The sequence below is a fragment of the Mustela lutreola genome, chromosome 7 (genome assembly GCF_030435805.1).
Source record: "Mustela lutreola isolate mMusLut2 chromosome 7, mMusLut2.pri, whole genome shotgun sequence".
NCBI lineage: Eukaryota > Metazoa > Chordata > Mammalia > Carnivora > Mustelidae > Mustela > Mustela lutreola.
This window is the reverse complement of record NC_081296.1, coordinates 84,911,877-84,928,382: the sequence shown is the minus strand read 5'-3', so window position 1 is coordinate 84,928,382 and position 16,506 is coordinate 84,911,877.

Sequence of the window (16,506 nt, the reverse complement as noted above, 5' to 3'; positions counted from 1 at the left end):
ATCTTTGGGCTTCCAGTAGTTGAAAAGTCTGTATGTATGATTCATTATTCCTGGGGTTTACTTCTTGGATCTGAAGGATATTTTACTCAATTTCAGGAACTTTTGGCAAATACTGTTTTATCTAATATTATTTTGCCTAGTTCTGTCTTCCCCCTCTGAAACTCTGAGTAGCATTTGTTAAAACCTTTTACTGTATTGCTCATGTCTTATATACATTTTCTGAATATTCTAAATGTGTTCTTTGTTTCAGTTTGGATATTTTCTATTGATATAGCTTCTAGTTGAAAGATCCACTCTTACACATATCCAGTCATTTTCTCATTTCATATATTTTTTCTTATTACATAATATCCATATGGTGTTTCTGAATCCAATATTTTTATTGCAATATAATTTACATACAGTGAAATGCACAGATCTTAATATACAGTTAAATCAACTTTGAAAAATCTACACATCCATGTAAACCATCAAGTTATAGAATACTATCATCTTTTATGCCCTTTCTGTGCATCTGTTTTGACATGGATTAAGATAGATAATTTCTGTTGTTTCTTTTTAGAAGTGGTTCCCTCGTGAAATTTTCCATCTTTTCCTGTATATTGTCCATTTTGCTTTAATGGAGTTTATTAAAATTTTTGTCTGCTTAGGGTGCCTGGGTGGCTCAGTTGGTTAAGCGCCTGCTTTTAGCTCAGGTCATAATCCCAGGGTCCCGGGATGGAGACCTGCTTCTGGCTCTCTGCTTAGAGAGGAGTCTGCTTCTCCCTCTTCTTCTGCCTGCCACTTTGACTACTTGTGCTCACTCTCTCTGTCTGTCAAATAAATAAATAAAATCTTTAAAGAAATTTTTGTCTGTTCATATCTCTATGTCAATTACCTATTTTTTTTTAAGATTTATTTATTTTAGAGATAGAGCATGAGTGGAGGTAGGGCCAGAGGGAGAAAGAGATAATTTTAAGGAGACCCTGCACTAAGCACAAGCAGATGCTGAGCTTGCTCTCAGGACCATGAGATCTGGACCTGAGCCGAGTCCAAGAGTCAGATGCTTAAACTGACTGCACCAACCACGTACCCCATCCTGTGGTCTGATTTTATGCTTGTGTATTTGTCTTTGTTTGGTCCTATCTCTTGACAGCCAACTAATTTTTGATTGATGACAGATATATGTTGTATATAAGAAAAAGTTGCAGAGGTTTCAGATGATTTAGAGAAATATATTGCTAAAGAGTATCTGTTCTTTTTTCTGCTAATAGATAGAGACTGATTACATTAATCCAGCTAGAGGTAGAACTGGCTTACAGTTTTGATAAAGCTCCAATTTTTCCTGGTTTAAAACTATTCAAAAGAAATAGCTCCATAAGCCTTTCAACTAAAATCCTGGTGTGTTCACTGAAAAATCCTTGTTTTCTGACATTGCAAGATTACCAAAAGCTCAATATTTTTTTCTTTCTGAATTATGTCCACTTAGTTTTCAGCCTTCCTACACAATTCCACAAATGTCTTCAGGAGGAAAATATCCATAAGTTGAGACCCTCCTCATAGCTCCAATTTTATCTTTATTCTCATTAGCATGCCCGTATTAATTTGGATTTTGTCTCCAAAATTTACCCACTGTTGAAATTTTAATATGCAGATATAAAAATATTTTAACTGTTATAAGTTAGTATAATTCTGTAAGTTATTAGGCAAAAAAATTATACAGATGAATGGCAGACTAACAATACAGTTTTGATCTCAGCAGCATAAATTCTTAAAAACTAGCTTTCTGAGATGAATTATGAGTATAAAATTTATATACACTTAATTTTTGTTTGAAGATACATGAAAAATACTGATATGCAAAGTCCAGAAAAATATATGTAAATATATACTATCTCTGAGAATAAAATTGAGGACTACTCCAACTGAATGAATAAAAGGGAAGAATGAAATGCTAAGGCAACAGCATTCTGAAAAGATAAATGAGTAACAAAACTATCACACAATCCTTTAAAAAGAGGTATAAAGGTAAAAGTGATGGTTAAGAAATCTTTTTTTAAATTTTTTTAACTTTAAATTCTAGTTAGTTAAAATATAGCATAATATTAGTTTTATGTGTACAATGTAGTGATTCAACACTTACATGCGATGCCCAGTGCTCATCACAAGTGCTCTTCTTAATCCCCATCTCCTATTTCATCCATCCCCCACCAATCTGGTAACCACCAGTTTGTTAAGTGCTCAATTTTTAAATCAAAGGCATATTACAGGAAAGTTTTTCATAATATCAAAACACAATTACATAACAAAAAGGATACGGAAGTGAAGGGGAGGGTGTAAATGGTGCTTAAAATACTGTTTCCTGAAGAGAGAACAAAAGGCTTCAAATGTATTGAATATGCACAGTGATAAAAAATAAAGACAGTTATTGCCATTAAAATTAAAAACAAGACAAATATGCTGCCAATGCTGCCGCTGTTACTGCCGTTTTCTATCACTACGATTTCTTTTGGAAATCTTTGTTTATCCTAATAAGGACAGAAACATAATTGTCTCTAATTGTTGGAAAAATAAAGTATTAATTTATTTTGTTGCTATATTATTTTTTAACATGAGAATCGAGTGAAAAGTAACTAGAAATAAGATCAGTACAAAAAGATAAAAGATTTTTTAAACATGTAGAAACATACAAATTAATAGCTGTGCTGCATATCAGAAATAAGCCAACACTATTAACTGGATGAAAAGGCTAAGCATTACAGAAAAAAAACCATAAAATAGTTAGAAACAAACTATAATAAATGTAACAGAGCCATTTGATAAATATGTACATTTGTAAAAGGATTTTATGGAGAATACAGATAGAGCCCTACCATTATATTGAAAAAATCATATGAAGTCAATATTGTGAAAATAAATCAATTTGTGATTGATGATTCCATATGGTCAATTCAATATAAAGATTTTTTGTATATCTTGACAAATTGATTTAAAGTTCATCTGTAATTTATCAAAACTATCTAAGTGAAAGGAAAGACTAATTAAAGAAATCAATAAAGTATCAATAAAGCTATAGTTTAACAAACTCTACAAAAAATAAAACACAAAAAACCCCAGAAGATTTTAGTATAAGAATACAATGTGAAAATGACAAATATAAAAAACAGTATGCATAGTTGAAAATCTGGTATATAGGAAAGACAGCATTTTGAATTCTTTGAAGAAATGTCAGCATCCCCAAAGTGTGACTTGTGTAATAGCAAAAGTAAACAAGATTATTTTATGTGGCTTGGAGAATAATATACATTTTTTTAGAATAACACAAATTTTAAAAACCATTTGTTATTTTAACTGATATAAGAAATTTATATAACAAGTGCCTCAACTCATTTATCCCCCCCAAATCATAAGCAAAGCATTATAATTTAACACACGGATATATTAAGGAAATTAAGTTAAAGATGATTTAAATAAATTACTGTGTGAATGACATACAGTTATATTAAAATGGTGAAAATGTCTACAATGATGTTTTAAAATACTTTTAATATTTATTAAAGATGCTATAATGTCTATTTGAACACATTTTTAGTTAGGTACATGATTCAGAATATATAAAATAAGTACTAGAAGCAATAAAACTCAGAATATTAATAACATACTACAAACTAATAAAAAATATAGGACAGTCTTTTCATAGTATTGAGAAAAGATAATAGTTTTAGACATATTTAAAACTCATTAGCTATATAGAAAAAAATATTGCCAGATTTTGTTCCAAAAACATTTAAATATATCATCTAAAAAAATATAATGAACATAGTCAAAAGATAAATATAAAACTGGGATAAAATAATTATCACATATAAACAGAAGAATGATTAATTGCTATTCTATTTAAGGAGTCCTATAAATGAAGGCATAGATAATTAACCAGATAGAAATAGGGACAAAGGCTATGAAATATGGACAAAAGCTATAAAAAAGTTATTCAAAAAGTGCAAATAATAATAAATATACAAAAATACACAAATGACAAAAAATGAAAACCAAAGTAGTAACATACTGTTTCACTAATAATATTAGAAGACATTACATTCTTAACAAAACACAATGTTAGGAATAATGTGGAAACATGTTTTAATACAATGTTAATAGATTTTTATATATGAAACAGAAGATTTTAAATTCATATATAAAACTGTTTTTGGAAGCTAGAGTGGTTGTACAAACCCAGGGATTTAACTTTTTACTTCATAGATCAGGGTACTTCTGAAAATGAGCATTTTTTTTTTAAGATTTTATTTATTTATTTGACAGAGAGAGATCACAAGCAGATGGAGAGGCAGGCAGAGAGAGAGAGAGAGAGGGAAGCAGGCTCCCTGCTGAGCAGAGAGCCCGATACGGGACTCGATCCCAGGACCCTGAGATCATGACCTGAGCCAAAGGCAGCAGTTTAACCCACTGAGCCACCCAGGCGCCCGAGCATTTTTTTTTTTTTTTCAATTGATATGTTATATAAAAGCAACAACAACAGATATCAGGTCTGGTTTCTCATCTCGGGGAAACTTTTCCATCATTTTTCATTAAGTGTGATGTTACTTGTAGTTTTTGTTTGTTTGTTTTTGTTTTGTTTTGTTTTGTTTAAATAGATGTTCTTTATCAGGCTTGGGAAGTTCCCTTCTGTTCCTAACATGTTAAGTATTTATATAATGGAATGGTGATATATTTTTTCAAGCACTCTTCTGTATCAATTAATATGACAGTTTTTACTTGTTTTAGTCTATTAGTATGGTTATTGCATTGAATGTTTTTCATATGTTGAGTTAACCTTGAAAACTGGAATAAATCCCAGAAGGTCATAGTATCTAATCCTTTCAATATGCTGTGGGATTCAGTTTACTCATGTTTTAAGGATTTTTATATCAGTATTCATAAGGGATATTCATCTATCGTAGTTGTTATTTTTCCTAACTTCTGAGATTTCTTCTTTGACCCATTCATTACTCTGGAGTGTGTTATTGGAATGAATAGTATCTCCCCCGCTCAAAAAAAAAAAAAAAAAAAAAGTTGAAATCCTAAAATCCACTATCTCAGAATATGACCTTCTTAGGAAATAGAGTTGTTGCAGAGGTAATTAATTAAATTAAGATCATAGAGGAATAAGTCTATGACCAGTATCTTCATGAGAAGACAGTCATGTGAAAACAGACTCATCATGGGGCATCTGGGTGGCTCAGTTGGTTAAGCATGCTTGATTTCAGCTCAGGTTATGATCTTGGGGTCAACAGATGGAGCCCCAGTCAAGCTCTGCACTCAGCAAGGAGTCAGTTTGGAATTCTCTCTCCCTCTCTGTCTCTCAAATAAATAAGCCTTAAAACAAAAACAACAATAAAAACCAAGGGCTACTGGGTGGCTCATTTGGTTAAACATTTGCCTTCAGCTCAGGTCAGGATTCCGGGGTCCTGGGATCTAGCCCAGTGTAAGGCTCCCTGATCAGTGGGGGGCCTGCTTCTCCCTCTTCCTCTGCCACTCCCCCTGCTTGTACACTCACTTTCTCTCGCTAAAAACAAATAAAATCTTTAAAAAACAAAAATAAAACCCCCAAAGGACTCGTAAGAACAATGCCTTGTAACAGTAAAGCATTGACTGGAAATATGTAGCTACAATTCAAGCAACATCAAAGACTGCCAGAAAAGAGTCATTAATTAGGGAGAGGCAAGGAAGGATTTCGCTGCTGCTTTCACAGGAAGTATGGCTCTGCCAACACCTTGATTTCAGACTTGTATTATCTGGACTGTGACACAATAAACATCTATCGTTTTAAGTTTGTGACACTCTGTTACAGCAGCCATAAAAACTAATACAGAGTGTGTTCATTTATGTTTACAAATTCATTGAGGGAAAATTGATAAAAATAACTGTACATATTTTTAAAAAACTGTACATCACACAGTGTGATGATTTGATAGGCATAAATACTATAAAATAATTAATATCAAAATAATAAATCCATCCCCTCCCATAGTTAACTCGTGTGTGTGTGTGTGTGTGTGTGTGTGTATGTGTGTGTGTATGAATGCTTCCCTGTATGTATGTAGTAAGAACACTTATGGTCCAATCTCAGCAACTTTCCAGCATACAATACTGTATATTTTTTTTTGATTTTTTTTTAATTAATTTTTTGTATTTTTAACTCTAATCATTCTTCTGTACTTCAGATCATCAGGACTTAATCTCATAACTGAAAGTTTTTACCCTTTACCTGCTTTTCCCCATTTCCTCCTCCTTCAGCCCCTGGCAACCATCATTCTATTTTCTGTTTCTAAGAAATTGGCTATTATTAATATTTATTATTATTATTATTTCACATGTATTTCACATACAGTATTTGTCTTTGTCTGGCTTAATATACTTAGCATATCATCCTCCAGTTTCACCCACGTCCTCTCAAATTTCTTCTTTTTCTTATAACTAATATTCCATTTCATATATAAACCATGTTTTCTTTCTTCATTCATTGGAAGACAGTTCAGTTGTTTCCATATCTTGGCTATAATTCCCATACGCTGATGAACATGGTAGTGCAGATATCTGTTAGAGTCTGATTTCATTTACTTTGGATTCTCACCCAGCAGTAGGATTGTTCGATCATAATTTCCACATTTGTGAATTTTTCAAATTCTCTTACTAATTTTTAAATTAATTCCATTTGTTCACAGAACATGCTTTTAATTATTTCAGTCCTTTAAAATTTCCTGAGATTAGTTTTGTAACCTATCATATGGTCTATTCTGGTGAGTGTTCCATGCATACTTGATTAGACTGTGTATTTTGCTATCGTTGGGTGGAGTGTTACATAGGTATCTTGTACCAGTTGCTTTAAACTGTTACTCATTTCTTCTAATTCCTATCTGATCTTTTACCTAATTCTTCTATCCACTATTGAAAGTGGAGTAGTGATGTCTTCAACTAGTATTGGTAAACTTGCTATTTCTTCTCTCAAATCTATCAGTTTTTTAATGTATTTTGGGGCTCTCTTGTTAGGTGCATATGTTTATAATTATTCTCCATTTTCAATCTATTTGTCCTTTATCATTACATAATGTCCTTGTTTTCTTCTCCTAAGAGTTTTTGTCTTGAAATCTCTTCTGTTTGATATTGGTATAGCAATACCAGTTCTCTTTTAGCTACTGTTTGTATAGCATAATTTTTTTTCATCCTTGTACTTTCAGCCTATTTGTGCATTGAAATTAAAGTGAATCTTTTGTAGGTAGCATGTAGTATATTCATCAAATGGTTTCAGCCAATAAAAATTGCTCAAGAATATTTTATATTCAATTTTATAAATGTTTGTATTATTTGAATGTTTTAATCAGCATCGATTACATTTATAGCAGGAAAATTAAAGATACTGTTATTGAAATAAATAGCTTCTAAAGTGCATGAAAAGATGAAAGCAAGGCAACATAATATAGATAGCAAATGTTTGGAAACAAAGAGAAAAAGCATGGATGCAGGGCGAGAGCAGCAAAGAAAATGACAGATGTTGAGACCAAGTGTTCACATTAAAGCAGGCATCCTCTGCTGTTGACTAATGCCAAGGGGAGCCCTTTGTGGGGGTCTTCAAAAGTAAATTTTTGGAATGTGAACAGATCTGCCACCTGGCCAGTAACAATGAAAACTTACTAGCTACAGTGATTAAAATCATGGGCATATGTGTTCTGTATCTCTAAGATATTATTACTGGAGTCAAAAAAGTTTGTTGTGCGTCTTTTTTTTTTTTCCTGTTCCATTTTGCAACTGCCAAAGATCTTAAGGACATAGGTAAACTTTAAAACCTGTGAAAAATTTGATATTCTACATAGGAAAAACTAAGCAGATAGAAGTTTTTAGCCTTCTTTTTATGTATTTATAATAGCAAAATAACCCTGGGTTTTCATGGGATCCTTAATGAAGAAAGATCTGGAAGTTTATATCTATTGACTATCTGAAAGGCTGGATATTTTGTTCTTTTTGCTATTGGGTTGCATACTTAATCTTATCACTGTCATTTACCATCTTGATACAAATGTTGTCTCAGATCAGTCTTTAAGAAAATGTTATCTTTTTTTTTTTTTTTTAAGATTTTATTTATTTGACAGAGATCACAAGTAGGCAGAGAGGCAGGCAGAGAGAGAGGAAGGGAAGCAGGCTCCCTGCGGAGCAGAGAGCTCCATGTGGCTGGATCCCAGGACCCTGGGATCATGACCTGAGCTGAAGGCAGAGGCTTTAACCCACTGAGCCACCCAGGCACCCCAAGAAAATGTTATCTTTAATTTGATTTCCTCTATGTATTAAATAATGACATTTTTAACTTTGGAAATTAAAGAATAGTGGACAAAAGTTAGAAGTATGGTATTTTCTCTTATCTGATAGTAAAAATTCCTGGAAGTTTTCTTGTAATACGTATATAATCATTAGTGAATAAAACATGTTATTGACCATTAAGAAAACAACAATGGTAAATTTTACTCTTATTTTGTTTTTTAAAATTTTTCTCCAAGTTTTAATTTAAATTCCAGTTAACATACAGTGTAATATTAGTTTCACATGTAGGTAAATTTTAGTTTTAAAATTATGGAAAACCTAAAACACATAAAAAGTCATAAGCAATGATCTTACAAGTATCTATACACTCACTATCCTAAATGAAACATAATTTTTTAACTCAGGAGTTTTTAAACAAAGAAACAGGACATTGCACTAAACATTGAAGTCTTTCTGTTCCTCTCCTCAGGCATCTTCCTCACCATTCTTGGAAGAAAATGTTTATACTTGTATATACTCATCCAGTCTTAAAAAATAAATAAACACACACACACACACACACACACACACACTTGAATATATGTATCACTTGAATTAAATATATATATTGAATTGACATATATCAATTGAACTGAACATATTTATCAATTGAATTGAATATATATGTGCATATATAAGTTGTAGTGTAATATGCATTTGATTTTTTTTTCACTCAACTACATCTTTAAAATCTGTCCAGGTTGTAGTCTTCTATTTAAATATGATGGATTAGGGGCGCCTGGGTGGCTCAGTGGGTTAAAGCCCCTGCCTTCGGCTCAGGTCATGATCCCAGGGTCCTGGGATCTAGCCTCGCATCAGGCTCTCTGCTCAGCAGGGAACCTGCTTCCTCCCCTCTCTCTCTGCCTGCCTCTCTGCCTACTTGTGGTCTCTGTCTGTCAAATAAATAAAATCTTTAAAAAAATATATAAATATGATGGATTAAACACACATATATAGCTTTGTTTCCTCCTTAAACTCCAGAAAAATATTAGTAAGGAAATATACTCAAAAAAAGGGGGGGGGGAAGGGGGGATGTAACTTGAAGTAATAGCAAGGAGAGTGAGGTAAAATAACATGAGTTTAAGTAGAGAAAACTGGAGAAATATAAAACTTAAGGCTTCAGGACAGTGGAAGAAGGAAAGTCCAATGATTCATTAGAGTCATTGAATGGCATATCAAAAACATGCTGTACCATACACTGGCTAATTGGATTTAAATTTAAAAATACACACACGCACACACAGTGTTAAAAAGAAAAGAGGGGAAATCCAAAAGAGGAGCTCATCTTATGAAGCAAAACCCTAGTACTGTGTACCTCAGTAAGCAGGGACTTAGGTTAAAATGAGATGATGTGATGAAGAACCCTGTAAACAGCTAATTAACTGCCTTATCTCATGTTCCATCCGAGGCCCCCAAGAGAATAATATTCTTCATTACTACAGGGATTGGAGAACAGGTAAGGGACTGATTACAAAGAGGGTTCAAAAAGGAATTTTTAGAGTGATAGAAGACTTCTACACAGTACTAGATTGTAGACACATGATTCCATCCTTTTTATTTTTTTTTAAACTCATACATTTGTACACCACAGAGGGGGAAAACAGCAACAATAATAACATAATTACAGTCTGATTTTAGGGTACACAGGATGGAATGCAGATTTTGCCAAATGAATGTTACAAATATAAACTATGATCTTAAGAGGGCAGGAAAAAAGCTGATGTAAGTAACTTTGCAGTGTTTTAACTGGCTATTTTAAGACAGGATGCAAAAGATTAAACATAAATACCATACACTCATTTATTCTCAAAGCATTTCCAAAATTACTTTACGTGTATACTAGGATTGAATAAATAAGTTAATAAATGGTCTTTAATGGAAATCAGGTTTCTCATCTTCAGAGGAAGGAAGAAAAAGCTAGAATGAACCCTCTGGTTCTAGTGGAATTAATGTTGGAGATACCAATATGAGCTTATGTTCACTTTAATATTTATACAGATATACAAATACAGATATAAATTTAGGTGTGTATACACATCTAGATGTAAATGTTACTAGATACCATACATTTCCTAGATTTCTCAACTGAGCAAGCCTAGAATCAACAATTTCTTGCCAAAATGGTTGAGTTTAGTACTGTGGAAGCAAAAATACAAAATGAAACTAAAGTATCCTGCATTGCCAAAAAGTAAGGTAGTACAAAAACAAATACAAAAACAAAAAAAGACACAGAGCCGACCTTGAAGACCTCCCACTGGCAAAATCCTGGAACAATTAAATCAACAAAACAAAAGCAGTAAAAAAAAACAAAAACAAAACAAAACAAAACAAAACAAAGGCAGTATTATATACCAGACAATAAAATATCAATAAATACATACTGATTAAATGATAAATGATTAAAAGAACAAATGAGGAAGAAAAGATAAACATTCCTGTTAGAGGAAATCCAAATAATATACATGGATTATTTTCACCTCTTCCTACGGAAAAAAATTTAAAAATAAAACTTCATAACCTCAGTCTAACACTGAGAAAACTTCAGTCAAATCAAACTGAGGGATAGTTTACAAAGTACCTGATTAGTATTCCTCAAGAGTGTCAAGGTCATGAAAAACATGGAAATACTGAGAAATGACCACACAGAAGAGGACATCAGTTAGACTGATGCATGACTGCATGATGTCTAAATACATTGTGGTATCCTGAATGAGATTCTGAAACAGTAAGAACTATTAGTAGTTGAAAACCTGGCAGTACTTAAATGACTGTATTTATTTAAAGTAATGTTTTAATGTTTTAAAATATGTAGCTAAGACTATAGTACCAATGTTATTTTTAAAAAAAATTTTGGGAAATATACTATGGTTATATATATTGTTAACAGAGGAATCTGAATGAAGAGTATGAAAGATCTCTGTGCTATCTTTGCAACTCTTTTGTAATTCTGAAATTATCTCAAAGTAACATGAATGAAAATATTTAAAGTATTGGTGGGAGAGAAACAGTATAAGATGTAGTATTAAATAGAGAAATTAGGGAAGTACTTACCATGAAGGTGGGACTTGCATAAGGACTTTGTTTGTGGAAAGGAATTAGGTCCTGTGGAGATATGGGAAGAGAGAAATGTCAGAAAAGCAATGAGGAGATCTTTCTCTCTGGAGTGAAGTTAGAAGGGGGAGAACAATATTAAACACACTCATGATAAGAGTATGGAACAGATCATATAAAGCCTTATAGGAAATGGTTTGGATTTTTTTGGGTGGGGGTAAGGAATTTTACCTTGGGAAATAGCAGGGCAGTAGAGGGCTTTGAGCAGAAAAGCAATATAATCAGACTTTACACACATACACACACACCCACCCAAAAAAAGTCTGATTATATATATTTTTTAAGATTTATTTTTAGAGAGAGTAAGAACATGAGTGGGGGAAGGAGCATAGGGAAGGGAGAGAGAGAATTTCATGCAGACACCCCCACTGAACACAGAGCCTGAAGTGGGGCTCAATCTCATGACCTTGAGATCATGACCTGAGCCAAAATCAAGAGTGAGATGCCTAAGTGACTTAGCCACCCAGGCACCCCTTAAGTTTTTATTTAAATTAAGTTAGTTAGCATACAGTGTAATATTAGTTTCAAGTATACAATACAGTGATTCAATCCTCCTATACGACACCTAGTGCTCACCACCACAAGTGCCCTCCGCAATCCCTATCACCTATTTAACCCATCCATTGACTGATGAATGGATAAAGATGTGGTACATATATGTGTGTGTACACACACACACACACACACACACACAGAATATTACACATCCACAAAAAGGAATGAAATCTTGCTATTTGCAGTGATGTGAATGGAGCTACAGACTATTATGGTAAATGAAGTAAGTCCATCAAAGGAAGACAAATAAATTATTTCATTCATATATGGATTTAAGAAACAAAACAAATGAGCAAAGGGATAACCTGGCTTCATATTTTTTTAATTTTTAATTTTTTATAAACATATATTTTTATCCCCAGGGGTACAGGTCTGTGAATCACCAGGTTTACACACTTCACAGCACTCACCAAAGCACATACCCTCCCCAATGTCCATAATCCCACCCCCTTCTCCCAAACCCCCTCCCCCCAGCAACCCTCAGTTTGTTTTGTGAGATTAAGAGTCATGGCTTCATATTTTTAAAGTATTCTTCTGACTACTCTGGTTAGAATAGAGTATAGAGAGGCAAGAGGAGATGAGAAAACCAATTAGGAGACTATTAAAGTAATCCAGATGAGAGATGATACTTTAGAAGTGGTAGTACTGATGTAGGTCATGAAAAACAGCCAGATCTTGTGTGTATGTGTGTGTGTGTTTGTGTGTGTGTGTGCGCGCGCGTGTATAAGATAGAGCCAGCAGAAGTTGTATTTGGACAGAAGGTGGATTGTAAAAGAAAACAAGAAGCAAAGGATAATGTCTTTGGCTGAAGGAACAAAAAGTAAAGAATTGGCATTCACCAAGACAGAGAAGTCTATGTGAATGAACAGGATTTTGAAGGAATATTTTAAAGTTAATTTTGAACATGTTATATCTGAAATGATCATTATACTTCTGGTTGGAGTTGTATAAATTGTAGAGTAGCCTACAATGTATATTTCAGGAGTTCCAGATTCAAGATCTATATTCTCAGGTTTTTAAAAATACATAAATGTCCTTTAAAAGGTTGGTGTTGAATGTGTTGACCAAGAGAATTAATGTGAGTAAAGACAAGATGTTTTAATGCTTAGTCCCTGGGTACATTGAAGTTAAGATGCTGGGGATTAGAAGAAGAACCAGAAGAGGAGAGACTAAGACAAAACAAGTCTAGTAGGAGGGAATGCAGAGGGAATAGAATGCTTGAATCCAAGTGAAGAATGAACATCCAGGAAGGAAAAGCTTCTCTGTTTAGTTACTGGTAGGTCGTGTATGTACAATGATAAACACGTGATTGTGGGAGTCACTGCTGACCTAGATTAGGAGCTGTGTCTGTGGATTAGTGTGGGCCAAACTTCTGATGAAATAGGATGCAAAAGTAAATAGGAAAAGAATTAGACTGCGAGTACAGAAATGTCTACATTTACTGTTTACATATTTGTTACCTAGAATGTCACATTAACATGATTATTTCTCTCAAAAACAGTAAAAAAAAAATCTCCAAGTATTTTAAGAGCTTTCTAAAAATAATGCTCTAGGAATTAGATTGCAGATAAATGATCCTTCATATTTAATGAAAACACTAATCTAAATAGTGATTCCAAACTCACTAAAGTAGGAAGATTTGATGAACTCTTACACTGACGTTTAAGGTTGATGCTTAACTTGAACACTATTGAAAAAGCATTTTGAAAGATTTTTATTTGAGAAAGAGAGAGAGCACATAACAAGGAGAAAGGCAGAGGGAGAAGCAGATTCCCTGCTGAGCAGGGAACTCTGTGTGGGACTTGATCCCAAGACTTCGAGATCATGACCTGGGTTGAAGGCAGACACTTAACTGACTGAGCCACCCCAGGGGCCCCTGAAGAAGTATTTTTACTAAAATAGATTATAACAGATATGAGGTCTATCTTGGTCCAATTCACAATTTAGATATAACTTTGATAGGTTGACCATTATAGTAGTGGAAGGAGAAGAATAATGTAAAAATAGGTAAACGCCAAACAATCAATAATTGAATTTAGCAAATATAGCCAGTGGCATATGTGACACAAATCATATGTGACAATGACATTTAATTTCAGTGACATATCCATTTTATATATCTCAAATCTTTGTTTTAAAAAATAGTGATTCAAGTGGGAACCTGAGTGGCTCAGTCACTTAAGCATATGCTTAAGTCTATGCCTTAGTCATTTAAGTCTATATCTTGGACTCAGGTCGGGTTTCCTGCTCAGTGGGGAGTCAGCTTCTCCCTCTGCCTCTATCTGCCCCCCCCCACCAGCTTCTGCTCTCATTCTGTCTGTCTGTCTCTCTCAAATAAATAAATAAATAAATAAAATCCTTAAAAAAACTAGTGACTCAGAAACAATCAGATGGATATTTCAAAAGCATTTCAAATGCCAAGCTTCTTTATTTCATTATTTGAAACTTTCCATTGGTTGCTGAAGAGCTGAAATTAGAGTTCTAATATAATCCTTATGATATTGGTCAAATCAATGGTATCTCCTTTTCAGATGCAAAATATGATATTGCTCCCAGTATCATGGTGTTGATGTATTCTATATAAGTAAAGTTGAAAGTTAAGACATTCTGTGAAATATTAAAAGTAATCACATAACAATTTTGAGACCATCATATAACAATTTTGGAATCTCTAAATTTCACATTAAAAATATGTGTGTGAAACATACTAATAATATATCAATAATATGTGTTAGTGAACACCTCATATCATATTTGTCAAAATACATTATAATTTTTATTTACTCATTTTCACCAAAGAAATCTGGTTCAAAGATTTAGAAATGACTAAGGTACTTCACTACCTAAGTCTAATAAATACATAGTTGTTTGTGCATATTTTAACTACACTGTTTTTGTCTTAATGATTCATTTACTGAACTAGAGTTGATTTATAAAATGAGGCAGGGAAATTTTTTTCCATTCCTTGGCTGTACTGAGGGGATTAACTTCAATCATGTGAACTCACTTATGAGCTAATCCTCACACCAAATATACTAACACCACTATTTCTAAAAGACTGAAGGGTGGACAGATCCAGTGAGCCATGCATGTCAGGATGTGATTGCTATGTGTTAGGAAATCAGATCAGGAGAAGGAATGCTTTTACAGAATATTGACACACACATGAAAATAATACAGTGTTTTAATAACTATATAGAGAATATTGTCAATGCCTTGTTACAGATGCATTTATAATTCCAGATGCTGCATATAATAATTACCATGGACATGCTAACACGAAGCTGCATTTTACAATGCTTTTGGAAAAGCAAAATTTGTGAGTTATTGAAAACCACCATTATGAACAGAAAAATGCACAGCTTTACAATGACATGCACACACACACGTTTTCCCCAGAAAATTCAAGACATGATGGAATAACAAAAGCGAGTTCACGAAACACACATTACTTTGGCATCAATGCTTCGGTAATTCCTGATGTTTCTCCCGACAGTAACTCAGATTGTTGCAATGAAGACTGTATGTTTGATTATTTGGATACCTGTCATGCATAACTGGAGGGCGGCTGTAAAAAACAGGATTAATCAAAGTAGGATTATAATTTTCTGCAACACCTGTTTCGACCAGCTGCCTCTGATTGTAGATTCTATTCCTCTAGTCCTCCCAAATTACACAATAAAGCAATTTAGAAATCAGTGGAGAGTCCAGTGTCACTGTGCCAGAATGGAAGTCAAACATTAGAGCAGAGAAACCTTTGAGCTACCTGATTTAATTTGTTTAGATTATTCCAGAAAGAGAAGAGCAAGCAGATGATACAGTATATTCAAATAACCTAAGAAGTTTTTGTTTTAAAATTTTATGCCATTTGCTTCTTTCTTGTTGTTAAATACAATTGGAGTTAAGAAGCAACTTTGATGACTTGTGAAGTCCTATGAATACCTAAGCAAAGCAAGCGACACATTGTAGTTCTGAAGGACCTGTTTCTGGGGAAGCAGTTTAACAGACATACAAGACATTCCAGTTTATGTGTACCTAGACATGTCAGAAGCGAACAGTGAGTGAAGACGTTAAGATTTCTTATGTAAAGAGCATATTGCTTCTGTTTGATGGGCCACACTGAAATGCATGCCGTGCTACAAGGAGCAAATCTTTGGCTTTTGACATATGGCATAATTGAAGCTTCACTGTCAGAAATAACTTAAAGAATAGTCAAACAGATTAAAGATTTCTGCCTTATGTATGTGATTAGTATTGTATTACATACGCTGTTCGTGTTTCTTTTCTGTTTGTGGATATATGTAAAAAGAGAAACATGTGGATATGAGAGTGACAGAAGTGATCTTGATATATTTTAACTTTAAAAATTTTACACACATTGAGTGGCTCAGTGGGTTAAAGCCTCTGCCTTTGGCTCAAGTCATGATCCCAGGGTCCTGGGATCGAGCCCCACATCAGGCTCTCTGCTAAGCAGAGAGCCTGCTTCCCCCCCAAACCTTCTCTCTGCCTACT